Here is a 16,916-nt window from a genome sequence, read left to right as displayed (position 1 = left end):
CAGTCATATATTTTGTTATTTTTATGACAAACGTGTATAAAAATTAAAGGCTACGATGAAAAAATTCTCAGAAAATAATCTTTTGATGTACTTTTGTTATTAAAATCGCTTCAATAGATTTGAGAATAAGAGGAAATAGACACACACACACACAAAAAAACATCATAGTAAAATTAATACCTTTTAAGCTTCTCATCAAGGCTTAAAATAATCTGCTAAGGACACAAATTTTTTGTGTTTATATTCAATTTTTCTCAGCTCCTAATGGATCTATTTTCATCAATGGTATGTCAAAAGATTAAAAATCGTATCTAGCTTAAAATATTAACCTTAAAAATTGAAAACAATTCCGTCATTCTCCGTAAATGGAGTAAATCCCTCAAAGAATTATGATTTTTAAAATTTTGACTTCTCTTATTTAAAACTAAGTAATAACTTTTTATTTTTACCTGCCCATGTGAAGCATTCAGAACAGCGACTTCATGAAAAGTTAACTATTGAAAATATTCTTTGAATACAGAAACCTTTATATATATATATATCATAAATTGAAGAGTATGCAATATACTTTAATTTGAAAAAAAATGTGTCCTCAGGACTTGTCAAAGAAAGAAGTACAATTCTTGTACAATAATCACAAAATTTATTAAAAATAATTAAATTTTTGTACAAAAACTAATTTTAAAAATGTTATGAGAAACTAATATAATTTTATATTACCATATTAAGAGAAGGGATTAGGAAACCAATGTAACGAATTATATCAGGACCGTTCGTTGAACCTACTTACCATAATAATAAGATAAATTTCATAGAAGTTATTGTAAAGTTGACAGTTTTAAATAACACCGGAAAAGAATTAAAATGAGAAAAAAAGGTAAACCAAAGCTGCCTGGTGACATTAACTAGCGGTGACATAATTCACACTATTTGTTATAATATATACACCATTTATTATTCAGTAGTCTATAAATCATTGTCTATTAATCATCAAATTCAATATGTATTACTCGTGTGATGTATATGAATAATATAAACTTTTGAACTATTTCGAGAAAAATGTATAAAAAATACATTGATAAAAACCTTATGTAATAAGGTTACATGAGGTAATACGGTTAATAGATAACAGTAAAAGGTCGTGATACTTATTGCATATATAAATGGGTTAAATTTAATAAAAAAAAGGGCACAAATGTGTAATTTTTGCTCATTTCTTCTTCATTTATGATCTTCCAACAAGTACAAGAAGTGGTGTATATTATAAAATCACAAGAACAACAAAGTATATTTATTAAAATCTTGTTTTCAAAATAATAAATGTAAACTTACATTTTACAGAAGATTTATAAAATTTAAAGTTAAGTGTAATGAGTACATTAATTAAGTAGGCAATTAGAAGTATTAAGTGATTACTAGAATAAAATATTATTTAAATAAATAAAATCGATAACTCTTGCACAAAACTAACCTGCTTAGTCTAATCTTTGAGTAGTTTACCTGTGTGGTCAACCGGATAAAGACTGTCATGCGAATATAGAGAATCACCTTAGGGACTTGTGATTCCCATGCTACTCAAGGTGTTTATTGACACGTCACACAGTCAACACAAGATAACTACTGGTACGAGTAGCGTTATTAACACTTAAAGTATGATAATAAATCTCAATATTTTCTATTTCAAATTATTATTATATTAATAAATTTTCACACAGCACTTTGTTTTTCTATAATTTACATCTTCTCTAAAACCCTCCCACTCATACAGCAAAAGAAAGTTATGTTATATCATTTTATTTAATAAACGCATAGTAACTCAATCATCAACACCAATAAAATTTATATTTATTTTGAGTTACTTTATACCTTATTACTTTATACTTTAAGTACCTTTGTACTTTATACAAATACAAAGCTGTATCAATAAAATTTTTTTTTGTAGGCTTGTGTATTTTTTATTGTTAAAAAGTATATTTCTTTTAGTTTTGATCGCTTTTCATAGTTATGAAAAAAGAGGACCGCAATGACCTTTAGAAAAAAATTATTTTAAACTTTCTTTCTTTTTTTTATATAATTTTTATTTAATACTGTTAATAGTTATTAAAACATGAACAACTAATTGTTTTTTTATTTTAAAATACTGCTTGGAGGCAATAATGATATGTCACTCATTTTCATAAAAGTTATGTAATTTAAATTACACTGAATATAAAGTTAAACTTATTGTTAATTTTTTTTCAATGTCCCATTAGTCGAAAAAATCATTTTGAAAATTTGAATCTACTTAAAAAGTTTTGCTTAACATTTTGCGATTCCAGTAATCGATTGTGAGTGGTAACGTGCGGAGTCTTTATTTTTTTTAGGTTCAGAGTTCATATCCTATCAAGCGCATTGATTTTATCATTTTTTTTAAAAACATTTTTAAATATTATTTAACGAACATTAAAGAAAATGTTATATTAAGAATCAGAATAGAATAACTTGATAATGTATTTATTGATAGCCTAGTACAATAAAGAGTTATATACATTTTTGTCATTTCAGGAGAGCAGTTTGAAATTATTTTTTACTATTATCTCTTGGGTATAATTAATTTTGTAGTGCGATTTAGAGACTAAAATATTAGTTTTTTTTTATTTTTCGAACTCTTATACAATAGATTTTAATCAACTCAGTTTCGCTAAGAATACACATCACTCTTTTCTGTATTAAGCCGACGAAATAATGTAATTTTTTAATAAACTTTTTTTCAGATTCAATGAAAAACAAAAATCAAAAATATAGTAATAACAACGAAAAATGCAAAAACAAATACAACGATAACGATAAAAACAAAACAATAACAACGACATTATTAAAAATATCAGAAAAAATAACATCGAAAACGACAAAAACAACTTCAAAAATAACGTAAAAACAATAACAAAAAATACAAAAACAAATTGGCAACAAGTTAAGTAGACAATATAGTTTCAACCTCAAATTTGTAATTATCGGTCCAGAGATAATACTAATGATAATATTCTAAGTAGCTAAAATATAATTTTATCATAAATTTTAAATAATATTCGATTTAATATTTAAAACAATTTATTTATTTAAATTATTTTCTTTATTAAAAGACTTTAATCATTATAATGGTCATTAATCAATTTCTATTTTTACAATTTATGTAATGAATTTTGATAATTATTTTTATAATGTTATGTGATTAAATATTAAATAATTTTTAATAGCAGTTAATTAGCTAAAACTAGGTTAATAAAGAACTGGTATATCGCTTTTCCATATTTTTCTCCTAGTGTTTTTTGGTGGAGTGATTTAATAGAATTGTTACGACATTTGAGTATTTTGAGCAATTAGTATATTATATTGTGAGAATACATTACAAATTGGTTATTTCAAAAATTTAATATAAAGCATGAATAGGTGTATCCAACTCTAACTTGAATTATGTTTTTTCACGCTTGGTATTGATGGGCGAGTATTATTTATGAAAAGATATTTTACATTTTAAGATTGAATCAGTTTAGTGCATTGTCCCAAAGTTTTTGAAACGTCTTATTTTCAATTTTTTTCGTCTTTTAGATTGACTCTTTTTGAGTGATGTTGTCGATATTTTGCATAGGTCTTATAAAGTGTTATTTATTAACGAAGGTACAATAAAATATACAATAGTTCTTAAACTGTTTTTCAGTCAAAAATAATACTTTGTATAATATTTTATAACACACGGCAAAAATCAAGAAGTCTGCTTTTGTTACATTGAAATAAAATATATTAATTTAATATAAACCTGAAGCAAATATTTCTGTACGTTCAATATCAGTAAATAATACGATCAAGTTATGAATGAATTACATATGATTACGAATGATCAGTAGCCATATTTATTGCTGTAACATCAGTTAACAGTAAAAAATTCCTGACTTAAAAATAAAACCTAAGTAAATGATGATATTTAAAATTTTTAAAACATTGCGTCTTTAAAACGTAACAACCCTGATTGAGGTTACAGTTTGTAAAATACTAAATGATTTACTGACAGATACAATATAAAATTTTTTTTCGATTTTATAGCTTAAAAAACGTTTTGAAATTTTTTTAGACTATAGAATAGATTATTTGTGCTTTGTCGGATATCCATGAATGTGAATTTATTTTCAGGTATTTACCATAATTATAATATATATTGAATTACTTGACTATGTATATTTCGTTAATTTCAGAGATCATGTAATAAAATGATGTCTCATACTCAGCAATGTTTTTTTGCTTTAAGAAGGAGTTTTTTATAATTTTGCATTTGAGAAAATATTATAATATTGCATAATATTGTAAAGCGAAAGTAATAGTAAATTTGAATGGCCAAAGAAAGGCTTAAGTCTAATAAAGTAGAATTATCGCAAAATATATGTGCCTGTGATAGGACTTATGGTTATAGCTTGAGTCGTTTTTTTAGCGGTTGTCGTCCAATTCCTTTGTACACAATAACGGTTGTCGTTTGTAAAGTTTTTAACAATATTGGTTTTTTGACGCGATATCAAACCCTTAATCTGCTGTCTAGTATTCCTAAACTCTAAGAGTTTCTTTAAATGTCATCGCTACAGAAAGATAACGTATTGCAAAAGTAATGTAGAATATTATAGGTTATTTTTTTAAAGTGAACTGATAGCGTTTTATTTAGTGCAATTAGGAAAAATATAATCATAATTAGAAATATATATAAAAGTTTTTTTAATATCTTTTCTAATTTGACAGATCATTGGAAATTAATAACCAAGATAATCTCTATAAAACGTGATCATTATTACAATTTTTTAATAAATCAAAACGCCATTATTAGTTTTCATTAAAATTGATATTTTTAAAACATTTTAACTATAATTTATTGGCATTATAAATAATTTTTCTTTAAGAATCTTTAGGTTTTCGGTAAAACATGATGCTTGAGATAATCTTTTCTCAGGACGTATATACGTGATATTCTCGAGGGCTTATTAAACTTATTGTAAAGTCTGCTGTCATCCCGTCTTGTTGTAAAAGTAAAATATAAATTTTATAACTACTAAAGATACATTTTTTATTATGTACCGTTAGCAATATTTTAACATAATAACTTCTTGTATCGAATAAGGAAAAATATATACATTTTAATATACGTAATTGGAAAAAATTGCCGAAGCATATCGCAAAAAATATAACTAATGCGGTTTTGAACGTTAATGTATACACATATTATAATTTCTCAGTTTCTGACTTGTTGTTCGAACGGAAGCGCGAAGGCTGTTCTGGTGGGAAAAAATAACATCGTATGATATCAATCTCATTAAAAATCGCTCGCGAGTATTATTATTCGGTTCCACACAATGGATGTTTTGTTCAAAACCGATATGAACTTTAATCAACGTTGTTTACAGTAACTGTCTTTAGAAAGTTTTTTAATTTCATTTTCTATCCCACTTTGCGCGATAGAAAATTCTGCATGAATACAAACGTAAACGATACAATATACTTTTCCTCATTCAAATCTCCTTAGGCTCAGTTCTTAAGGGCTCGACGTGCGACGTTTTGTAAATACTATAGTCGTATTGGCCGACCGATTCAATGAAAATGTCAGCTGTGACTCGGCATTATTAATTTTAATTAAACGAGCTTCAATGTTGTTTAATATTTAACATAACCCGCGGCTCGTGGGTAGACTATCGCGGTACAAGTAATTCTGCGGGCCGATATAAATTAGTTACCTGTTATAATATAAGCCATACAGTAAGACGCCCACATCTACCGATATTTGTAAGTTTGTAGTTTCCGTAAATATTTTATTGAAAACGGATTCGACTTAGGAAATTTATTTTACACGGTAATATTAAATTTTTTACATTAATCACTATATTTTCAGATTTTAGTTAAAGGCCACTGTTCAGGCCGATTACCATTAAGTCAACCATTAAATTTTATGCTCATCAAATATAGTGATGTGTCATTCAGATGTAATCCTCAATGTTAAATAAATTACCTTTAGATTTAGAAACGAGCCCTTAACACCAGGAAAACTGAGCTAAACTTTGAAGTATAATCCTTGTTATGTAGGTAGAATATTAAATATTTTTCAAAATAATATTTATCTTTACTCTCACGTGTGACAGATTACATAGCCCGTAATAGGACATCCGTTAAAATGTAACTGTTATTTAATTTAAACAATAACGTTGGTCGTCATTAAATACAGCGGTTATTTAGAGTGGAAAAGGAAAATACGATAAAATAAAAATGTACTAAAACGAAGATTTAGTCACTTTTTTTTATAATAAATGAGAATGGTTTCAACTGTCTTTTTCAATTTTAAGTAGCATAAAAACTTAATTTTACTAATTTGCATTTTGTCTTTAAACGACAGAGCCAAATCTTTTTATAAAAATTATTTAAAAAATAAATATATTCACTCTAGGTACAATTAAAACATGGTATTAATTTGAATATGGTTTAAATAATTTCTGTAGTAAAGTAACATTATGAAAGTTGACAATATTCAGCTAAAAACGTAAATATAATTAAATTGAAAATACAATTGCCCATTTTTAGGAATAATTATCGGTAAAGGTGAATTTTAAATTTTAATTAATATTATACTAAAAACTTAACTGATTTAAAAGTTTTTAACCAAGCTGTATAGTTTTATAATCAGACTTAAAGTTTCATTTTGATTATGAAAATGGATTTAAAAATGTCAAGATGATCATAAAAATTATAAATAAATTAGGTGAATCTTATGCAAATTCTATTTCAGTGCTTGAAAATTATTATTCATGGAGAGTCATTGAACAAATAAATATTATTAACAATATGAATATTTGAATATGCCACAATAATAGTTTTATTAAATAACATGACATTTGCCTAATTAAATTTACATTTTACTAATATTGTCGTAATAATAACCAATTATCATTTGATGTCCCATAGGAGTAAAACCGTTTTATTATTATATTTGCTTAAATAAATAAATGATTATTCCTAAATGGTTACTGTTAAATAGAATTTTGTTTTTAGTTTATCCACTAAACTATTAATGTATTTCGATAATATCCACCAGCTTACTTAACACAAATATCTAAATAAGGAATAGTATGAATTCAAAATTAGTAATCATTCAAATAATATACAAAAGAAACTTTGGACGGTATAATTACTCATTATTGTAATTTTACAATGAACTTATGTAAATATCAAAACAAAAAAATATATTTTAACTAAAATGATTCATCCTTTCTAAATACAGTGGTAGACACAAAGGAAAGTATAGAAGCGATGTCCATTAAAAATTTGAACTATTTTGTAAATATGGGCCTCTTTGGAAAAATTAGCTCTTACTTTAATAGAAATAGGTACAATGAGACACCTTAAAAAATTTCTTCTAAATCTGTGCTTCCCTAGTAATAAGTAAATGATACACTAATCTTAAAAGATAATTGCGTTAATTGTACATTATTCACTTAATTTTTTTATTTTTCAAGAAAAACAAATAAAATTAATGTTAACTTATATTTGAAAATCAATACAAGATTTATAAGATACGCGTGGAAACATTTAATTAATATATTCAAATTCTAATAATATACATTTAATAAAGTATTTGTGAATAATTTTGCATAATATAATTACAATTTTTTTTTACAAAATGTTTTAACCCATTAGTTTCCAAGATAAGAGAAAAAATATGGTTTTGTTTCATTGCACTTTGATACTGAAGTAAATACTAATATCACAATGTATTAAGTCAAAATACTTTTTAGTGTTTTTAATATAAACTATTATGTATACGCAACATTAGGATTAACCATGTATATTATTTTGCGTGAAATTGTTGAAATCAGTTTACGTAAAGATGCAAAAAGTAATATCGTTCAATAATATAATTAAAAAGTAATAATTGTATAAATGTTTCGTTCACGCAACTTTGGGGACTAATGGGTTAATGAAAATTAAACATGTGGATTTGTAACATATTTTGTGTGAAAATTATTACATAATAATTTTCTTATGATATAAACAAAGTCACTAGTTTCCTTAGATTCTCAGTAGGTAGAACATGTGTATCGCAAAATAACTGAAATGTAATCAGAAAACAGTTGACTGGGCGCTACTACTAGAAACTTTATCCAGATGAATTAAATTTAACACTGTCATTTCAAGTTCGAATTTCACTTTGTTACTTAACTAATGAAGAAGTTGTTATCAATCATGGTAATGTGGGATTCCCTCGTATTATTTTTCATTTTCTACTTAAAAGTACAATATTACCAAATGCTCATGTAATACTTGACTAAAATTAATTAAATTAAAATGATGCACTTGAGGAATATAATCTTTTATAACCACACTGAAATGTATTGGATAATGATGTTACTCACTGTCAGATTTCAATTAAATACTTGTCTCTGGTATGATAAGTCACGCCTGGAATAAGTTTTTTGTCACTAATTATGGAACTATAACATAAGCAAAAAAAGTTCTCATAATTAAATTCGTAAGCCCTATATTGCTTGTTACAGTGTCCATTGTGTCTAATGAATAATACGGCTTTGATTGAATATGATATTATAATATTAAAATTATATTGCCGATTCATAGTAAAAGATCGTTTAAAATCTATTGTTTTATTGATATAATATGAATAAAATATTTAAATAGAATCATTTTTTATGTTAACCGAATTAAATCAAATGTTAAGATTTATTTAGATATTAACAAGTTGATCCAAATTTTTAAATTATAACAAACGAAATGAGTTTTTTTGTTTATTGTGTAATTTTTAATTATTTAACGCATTTTATTTTAAAGATGGCATACACAAACGCATCACAACTTTTTATCACAACGTTTAAATTAGTTGTCAGTATTTGGTTATTTAAATATTGATAAACTATTTGTTAATTATTATTACTAAAATCAACAAACTGTATTAATTTACATGAAATCAATTCATTTTTATTGTACATTATAGACAAATAGTTCATGAGACATCATCAGAATATCAAATATATAAAATAATTTAATTTCATAGCAGCACAATTAAAAATAATTATTTTTAATTTTCTTTCAAAAATTTGAAGAAATTCCCACATTCCCCATAAATGCGGGAAATTAGTTCCAAAAAATACGATTTTTAAAATCGGCGAGTTTTAATATTTTTAGAACTCTTTTACTATAAACTGTCATAATTTTTGAAAGATGGACAAATCAAAATAGTTTTTTTGTATAAATACCTTAGGTATTTCCCATTCATTAAGTATATTATTTTCGAAAATCTAAATCTTTACCTGCTCACAGGAGAGGATTCAAAATAAAAACTGTTCCATGAAAAGTTAATTTTTTCAACTTAAACTTTGAAAATGTTCCAGAAGTACTGCGTTTTTTAAACATATATAGAATTAATGCTTACATATAATACTTTAATTTGACAAAGAACTAGCCCTCTATTTTTCTTGGGTGGTGAAAACGCCTAACATATTAAAAATAAAAGCTATTGTGCTAAATTTCTGGATTTTAAATTTAAAACTTTATATTGCTATTACTTTTTGATAAATTTATAAATTAGAACAATTTTTTTAAAAAGTATTTTATACATATTATTTTTTCCGTCATACTTTTTTTCACTTATCGGTTCTTTTTCCCTTTATACAAAAGGGGTTCAAAACTTGGAATATAGTGATATAATGAAGAATTTTTGCAACTTAATTTGAATGATGTTCCGAGATTACTTAGATTTTGGAGTATTAAATATGTTTAATTACGTATTACATATGTTAAATTAAAGCTTATATTACATATTATAAGATAATAAAAAATTGTCTTTTAGATGTAAATGGAAAACAAATAATAAATAAGAACTTGTTATTATACTGAATTAAAATTTCATAACTGAGATTATAATTTAAAAATGATTAAAAATAATCAAAATTTCTTCTTTTTTAATATTTGTTTTTGTAAAATTTTAAATACTACATTATTGAGTAAAATTTTTATAATAAATTTAATTGGTATAACACATGTTTATTCGCGTATTATACTTATAAGTAATTCAACTTTTATCAGGATATAATTAAGGAAATGCTGAATGTTGTTTTTGGAATAATCCAGCAATCCTTTAAAAAAATGAAACATTTTTTAAGATTTGCATCAAATAATTTTTAGGATAGTGATTTTTTTAAACTAAATTTTAAATTAAGTGTAATAATGGTATAATATTTTACTTAAACTAAATAAATTATTTTACATTTATGTGTTTTAATTGCAGATAGTATTACTAAGATGGCCGACCCCAAGTAATTGAAATAATAGTGAGGAAAAAAAGAAGATTTGTTTTAATTACAGATAGTATCACTAGGTTATGTTGTACTTAATAAATTAATAATGATACTGTTTATTAAAATAACTGATTAAATATCAATATAAATTGAAAAGGTAGAAACATTTTCAAAAGTATGGTTATTAATTTTATAAATATAACCAATTTGATTTTAGGTTTTAGTTGCCACTGCCATTACTCTGTTTGCTGTTGCTTCTGTACAGATCATCCACACAACATTTAGCTTGTACCTAACTACTTGGTCATGAATCCGTCGGTAGATTATATAATACGATTATATTCGTGTTCTTTTTATTACTGTTAATAGACAATGTTTTATTAACAAATTCTGGCCAATTTATATTTTTTATTTGGCCACAACAACATTTTTAAAGAATATTTTCTATCATTTCAATTATGTCTCATGAAAATATTATATGTACATCTAAACTTCATTATTAATACACTTTAATTATATTTGTAAATATATTATAATACGATTTTTTAAAATGTTCAATAAATATATACAATTATATTTTATATCTATAAATATGATGTCTTATTTAGAATTAATTTGACACTGAAACATTTCCTATAAATTTCAATTGATCCTGTGAAATAAGTTAAATCTATAGTTGTATGAATTAATATTATTAGATATCCAATGATACCTACAGCAAATGTGGGGCTGAGGTTCTGTTATAGTTATTTTTAAGAAATATAAGAAAAATATTTGATATTCTTTTTGCTTTTTAATAAAATGTTCGAAAAGGTAAGATTTGTCATATGGTAGCTAGTTTAAAATGTACACAGCCATTTGGAATTTATTTACAAACAAACCCAAGTAACATTTTATTTCGTTGTTAACATTAATGTCATGAACAGAACCCTCAAGTCTAAAGACACATTTAAACAGTAGTTGATATTGAATGATTTAATGACTAAAGTCTTTAATATATTCAATGAAAGTCAAATTGGAGGATTTATTTTAAAACCATTCGTCAATACTGCTGTGCAACTTTTAATCACTGCTTTACTAACTAAGAAAAACTATTTTTAAATGCATACTTTTACTCTAGTTATTTATAATAACATATATCGTACTTTTATTTTTACTTTACTTACTAAAAACAAATATTTGTATAATCAAAAATAATGATTATCATAGACACAAATAAGATCAAAAAATTGATGAATAAAAATATGTAGTAAATTCAAAATAATATTTCTAAAAATATTATTCCTAAAAACTTATTAACTTATATACTTTTGTGAATGCATCATGGACTATGATATTTTGAAAGAATGGGCTTCTTTGATCTTTAATTTCTGCTAATAATTTTAGCTTCAATATGAAGCTGAGAAGGTATTAATTTTACTATGATATGTTATTTTTTGTGTCTGTTACCACTTTTTCTCAGCTCTCACAGAACCGACTTCTTTCAACGATACGTCAAAAGATCACAAACTGTATCTAGTCGAAGACATTACCCTCAAAAATTGAAAAAATTTCCCTCGTTTCCCCTAAATGGGGGAAATTTCCAAAAAAATTACAAATTTAAAAATCGCTAATTTTCGAAAAATTTTCAATTTTTTTTCCTTAAAAGTGCCATAACTTTTTTAAAAACAACCAAATCAATATAATTTTTTTTTATAGATGCATGATGTTTTTATCTTTCATTTGGTATATTTTTTTATGAATCTGACCCTTTACTTGCCCACAGGGGGTATTCAAAACTTTTTCCACTTAACTTTTGAAAGTGTTCCGGAAACTCTGATACTTTTATCTTACATTAAAGATAATGTAATATACTTTATTATGAAAAAAAAAAATTTCGGACTTTATTTTGTTTTCATGGCGAAAACAGACATCAAAGTTAATGAAAAATATACGATTTTTGTTAAAAATGTATGGATCATATTATTTTTATTAAGCTGAAAACTATTTATATTTATATACTATATATATATATATATATATATATTTGTTCATATATTACACTTATAAATCATAAAACTTGAAATGTTGATATAGAAAAAAATATTTTTACTTCAGATGAAAGATTAAATTTTTATACGCGTTAAAAGTAAAGAAATATACTACTTTATTATTTTATTATTATTACTACTTTATTATCTCCGTAGAAATTACAATATTCAATTATTGAATATCAATTTCAAACTAAATTTAATTACCATAATTTTTATTTATTCATATATCATACTTTTAAATCAAAGAACCACTAATTATGGTATAATTAAGGAAATAGGAGTTAATTTTGTTTTTGGAATAATCCACCAATTTCTTAAAATTAAACACTATCTACATCGAAGCATTTCTTATGACAGTGATTTTAATCACTGCCAGATATCATCTATACACTTGTCCCAACATGCCACGTCCATACACTGTGCTACCGTTTTTTTTATTCCACTTTTGTGTTCGACCTAATTTTGGAATTACGTTTTTTTTATACATATTAAATCTAGCTATTTCGCTTTTAATTCAAAACTGTGGTTCAAATTGTTCGGAATGTATCTGAATGTATTTGTGTTTTTCAGATAAATTTCAAAATTTAGTTCCCACTTAACTCTTTTAAGTAATAAATCCAAAAAAAGCAATTTTCCATTTACTTCCTATTGGTATGTGCATTTAATCAATAGAGAGATCATGTAGTTTTTGGAATAATCCACCAATTTTTTAAAATTAAACATTATCTACAGATTTGCATCGAAGCGTTTTTCATGATTGTGAATTTAATCACTGTCAGATATCATCTATACTGGAACCAACTATGCCACGTCCCCACTGTGCCGCGTTTTTTTTTTTTTTTAATAAGAAAAATAAACACACTAAATTGTATGATAAATGAACAAGTTCTTTAAATTTTTATTTGAAAATTTTGTGTACTTATCATATGTACATTTTTTTTAGGTATAAATAAAATTAAAAAAGTATTATGCAGAAAATATTGTTGTATTGTGATCATTGACGAATGATGATTCTTTGAAAGATGATGTTTATAAATAAAAATTAGCATTATGAGAGTTATCTATTTTGCGTCAATGCACACATTTTGAAGTATGGGACTTTAAGTTATGTGACACATTTGAAAAACGTTAAAACGTCAACGCATCGCCATTTAGTTTATTATTCACTGTATAAACTTGTATTTAATGAAAATTTTATTAAAATAACATTATTTTGTACTCCCATCTCATTTCACTTGTTTCATGTTGAGTTCAGATTTTATTCATATTTGTATTGTGTTGTTTTGATTTTTAGTTAATTAAAGTTGTTTTCTAATTAATAACATTTATAGAGTATATACAAATACTTATATTAAAATTAAACATATAAATGGTTGGTTTTCAAAAAACAAATACAAATATTTGTATTAATCTAAATAATTTAAAAGTTTGTTTAATGACTTTTCGGGACGGTTAATATTTTATTTAAACTTTTTGCTAAAGGAATTACTGTATTAAAAAGGATGGATACAGTATATTTTGTTTTCATGCAATTTACGAATCTATAGTAATTTTACCTTGTAATTTTCATTAAAGTAATGAAATTTTTATATTTAAATATTTGACGTTTCAAAGTTTTAGAGTCTCATAAAAGAAAAAAAAATATATGACAATTTAATACCAAATTTAATTGTTCATAAAAACTAATACGAAAAATCAAGAACAACAAATAAAATATTAGGATATTTTTGGAAACAATGACTTTGTTTAATCATTGCGTTTCTTTTAAATTATTTAAACAGTTTGTATGAAATTCATTAAACTAAATAGACTTAAGTTTGGCATCACTATGTGTTATAACTGAAGTAGACAAAATAAATATTAAACATTTTTCATTGTGTAAATAATTCAAACAATTTTTTAAAACAATTTATTTAAAACAAAAAATAACTTTATACAAAAGATAGTCATAATATTTTCAACAGCCTAGTGCTGTGACAATAAATAACGTTTAGAGGTAGCACCGATATTTCAAATGTGCCCTTACATTATTCTATAGTGATTTACAAGTGTCGACGTTCCCGTTTTATAAATTGCCGTTACTATAAATTACGCATGTCCTAGTTTAGCATGCACCCTGTCGACTTTAGCCTTGTTTGTACAATTCACGTACTGAAACAAGGTATTTTCATGAAAAGTACAATAAAAAAACCAATTATGTAGCCTTTATCTTGCCTGTGAAATGTTTTTTTTTTTAATAAATAGAAGAATTTACTGAAAATGTACACACATTTTCTTGCGTGATAAATGTCAGTGTGAATAATTTTATCTTTAAACTAATTTTAACTTAGGAATAAAATATTTCTTGGTTAAATTATTTTACAATGTTGTCACATCCAGCCATCAATCACATTTCAAAGTACTCATTAGATGACAGGCATATAGTTAAACCATTAATGAACCCTAATCTCTTGTCTCTGTAACTTTTTTTACATTTCAAAAGATACAAGCCAACCAAAGTTACATATTGATACTATATTGCTAATTACTTTATTGAAATTTGGATTTAAAATGGTCGTCATATCTTATTTAATCTAGTATAACTTCTAATTTGATATATTTGATATTTTCTGAGTTAGCCAATAGTTCTTTACAAATACTATCGGGCAAATAATTTTGTTAGGAAATAAACGTGGATATAATGTTGATTAAATTATTAAATGGCTACTTTGTTGTGCACATTTATTACATTTATATACATTGAAGCTTTAATAAATAGTATTAAGCTCTTCACGAGTGTATATTATATTTTTATAAAATTTAATACTATAAAAACAAAAATGATATTTTGTACGTCTAGTAACTGATAAAAATAATAACTTGATAATGAACGGCTTACTAAAGTATATTACTTTTACAATTACTTGGTGTTATTTTAGGATATATTTATATTTATTGTAAGTATTAGTTTGAGTATTTGAAAATACTGAAATTTAAAGTCCAGAATTAAATACATGACATGAATTATTAGATGTTGTAGTTATTCTATATATTTGTAAAATTGATAAAATAAATAACATAATACAATTATGTATTAATGCGTTGATTTATTTTATACGCTGCGAAACTTTATTATAGGATCAAACTCAGTGCAACGTCATGGACAGCTGTGTCTATTTATCTTTATGTAAGTTTATTTATACCAGACATCGAAAAAATTAGTGAACCAAAATCAAAAAATGACATTTATTTTTGAAGTCAGAAAGATATATTATAACTGATTACTAAACCGTAATCCATAAAAGTATCTTGGTAATAATAGTAAATTTAACTATGACTATTAATGTTTAAACAATGAAATATCAAGAATAATTATAGCATATAACGATAATTTTCTCAAGTATGTATAAAAAAATTGATTGATCGCTTGAAAATATATTTTTGTGAGTTATTGAGTTTGACAATTACCCTAATTAAATTAAATAAATAAATAATTTTTTTGTTTTTATTTAACGGTTTGATTCAATCAATACAAAATCTAATAAATGTGATTGTTAAACTTATTGTGATTATCTTGTTGCTTTGAACCTGGGAACCGCTAGCAATTATTTAGAAAAAATTCTGACATACTAATGAAGAAATATTTAAAGTATTCAATGATATATTTCAGCTCTTTCATACATAGCTTACAATATTCCATTTTAGAGGTATTGAGTACATTTTAGATAGTTATACTATATACCATCACCCACTATGTATTAAAATACTTGTAACTCAATGAGTACTTATCCTAAAGTTGTAATGAATCCATTGAAATTTTTTTGTAAGATTAGGACTAAAAGTGACTATTTGAAAGTTTCAAAAACATAAAAAAATGTATTTTTTTCGAATTGAGGACAAATAATAAAAAAATATGCTTTTAACTAGTCCAAAACTATAAAAATTATTTTAAAAAAAAGGTATTAAAAAGTTTTCATTCAATCACTCTATAAATAGGTGACCCACCATGATTTAACACTTACATTATAATATATAGAGTGTTCAGTAAGTAAGAGAACAGATCAATTGTTATAAATAATAAGAACAATAGATACCCTTTTCCTTAATTATTGAAACTCTATATATTATAATAAAAGTATCAAATCATAGTGAAACACCTATAGAGAGTTATCAGAAGTAAGGAACAGGTAAATTGTTACAAACAATTGATTTGTTTCCTTACCTATTGAATACTCTGTATATATTACTACTAATGTGTATTGTTAGATTTATAAAAACTCAAGCACAGTGGGGACGCGACTTAGATAGGACAAGTATAGTTAATAATTGACAATGATTAACATCATTATTATAAGAAAAGCTTTGATGCTTGTATACACAGTGATTTTTTATCATAACCATAATGAATAATGTGTAACTCAAGATAATAAAAAAAAAAGTTTAAATTATTATTATTCTGTAAGTAATTAATTAATTGGTTCAATGAAAGCTGAGAATTTTCATGGGAAGACAAAAAAAAATACATAATGTGTAATCTTTTCAGCTTCGTATCGAAACTAATATAAGTTTTTGTTTAACTAAAAAAAAAAAAAAA

The 16,916-nt window shown here is 24.5% G+C and overlaps 1 protein-coding gene and 1 long non-coding RNA gene across 5 annotated transcripts in view; one reads left to right on the top strand and one right to left on the bottom strand.

Moving 5' to 3' along the window:
- Positions 1–1,415: 1,415 nt before the first annotated feature.
- Positions 1,416–10,824, top strand: LOC126894695 (uncharacterized). Of its 2 annotated transcripts, XR_007701484.1 has the most exons (4): positions 1,416–1,650; positions 2,754–2,952; positions 10,301–10,467; positions 10,528–10,824. It is a non-coding gene; the product is annotated as an uncharacterized LOC126894695 (long non-coding RNA). The 2 variants fall into 2 exon arrangements; XR_007701483.1 differs by lacking the exon at positions 2,754–2,952 and having other exon boundaries at positions 1,423–1,650.
- Positions 8,443–16,916, bottom strand: part of LOC126894688 (uncharacterized) — a 12,567-nt gene continuing 4,093 nt past the window's right edge. The window contains exon 3 of one of the 3 annotated variants that reach the window (XR_007701478.1): positions 8,443–8,460. The gene's annotated coding sequence lies outside the window, so the exon portion shown is untranslated. Of the gene's footprint in view, positions 8,461–10,943; positions 10,963–14,166; positions 14,495–16,916 lie in introns of those variants that run through there. The other 2 variants (XR_007701477.1, XR_007701476.1) reach the window with 2 other exon arrangements.

Source organism: Daktulosphaira vitifoliae, unplaced genomic scaffold (genome assembly GCF_025091365.1).
Source record: "Daktulosphaira vitifoliae isolate Bord-2020 unplaced genomic scaffold, ASM2509136v1 Scaffold_1, whole genome shotgun sequence".
Lineage (NCBI taxonomy): Eukaryota > Metazoa > Arthropoda > Insecta > Hemiptera > Phylloxeridae > Daktulosphaira > Daktulosphaira vitifoliae.
Note: the sequence above shows the minus strand (reverse complement) of the source record. Positions and strands in the feature narration are given on the sequence as shown.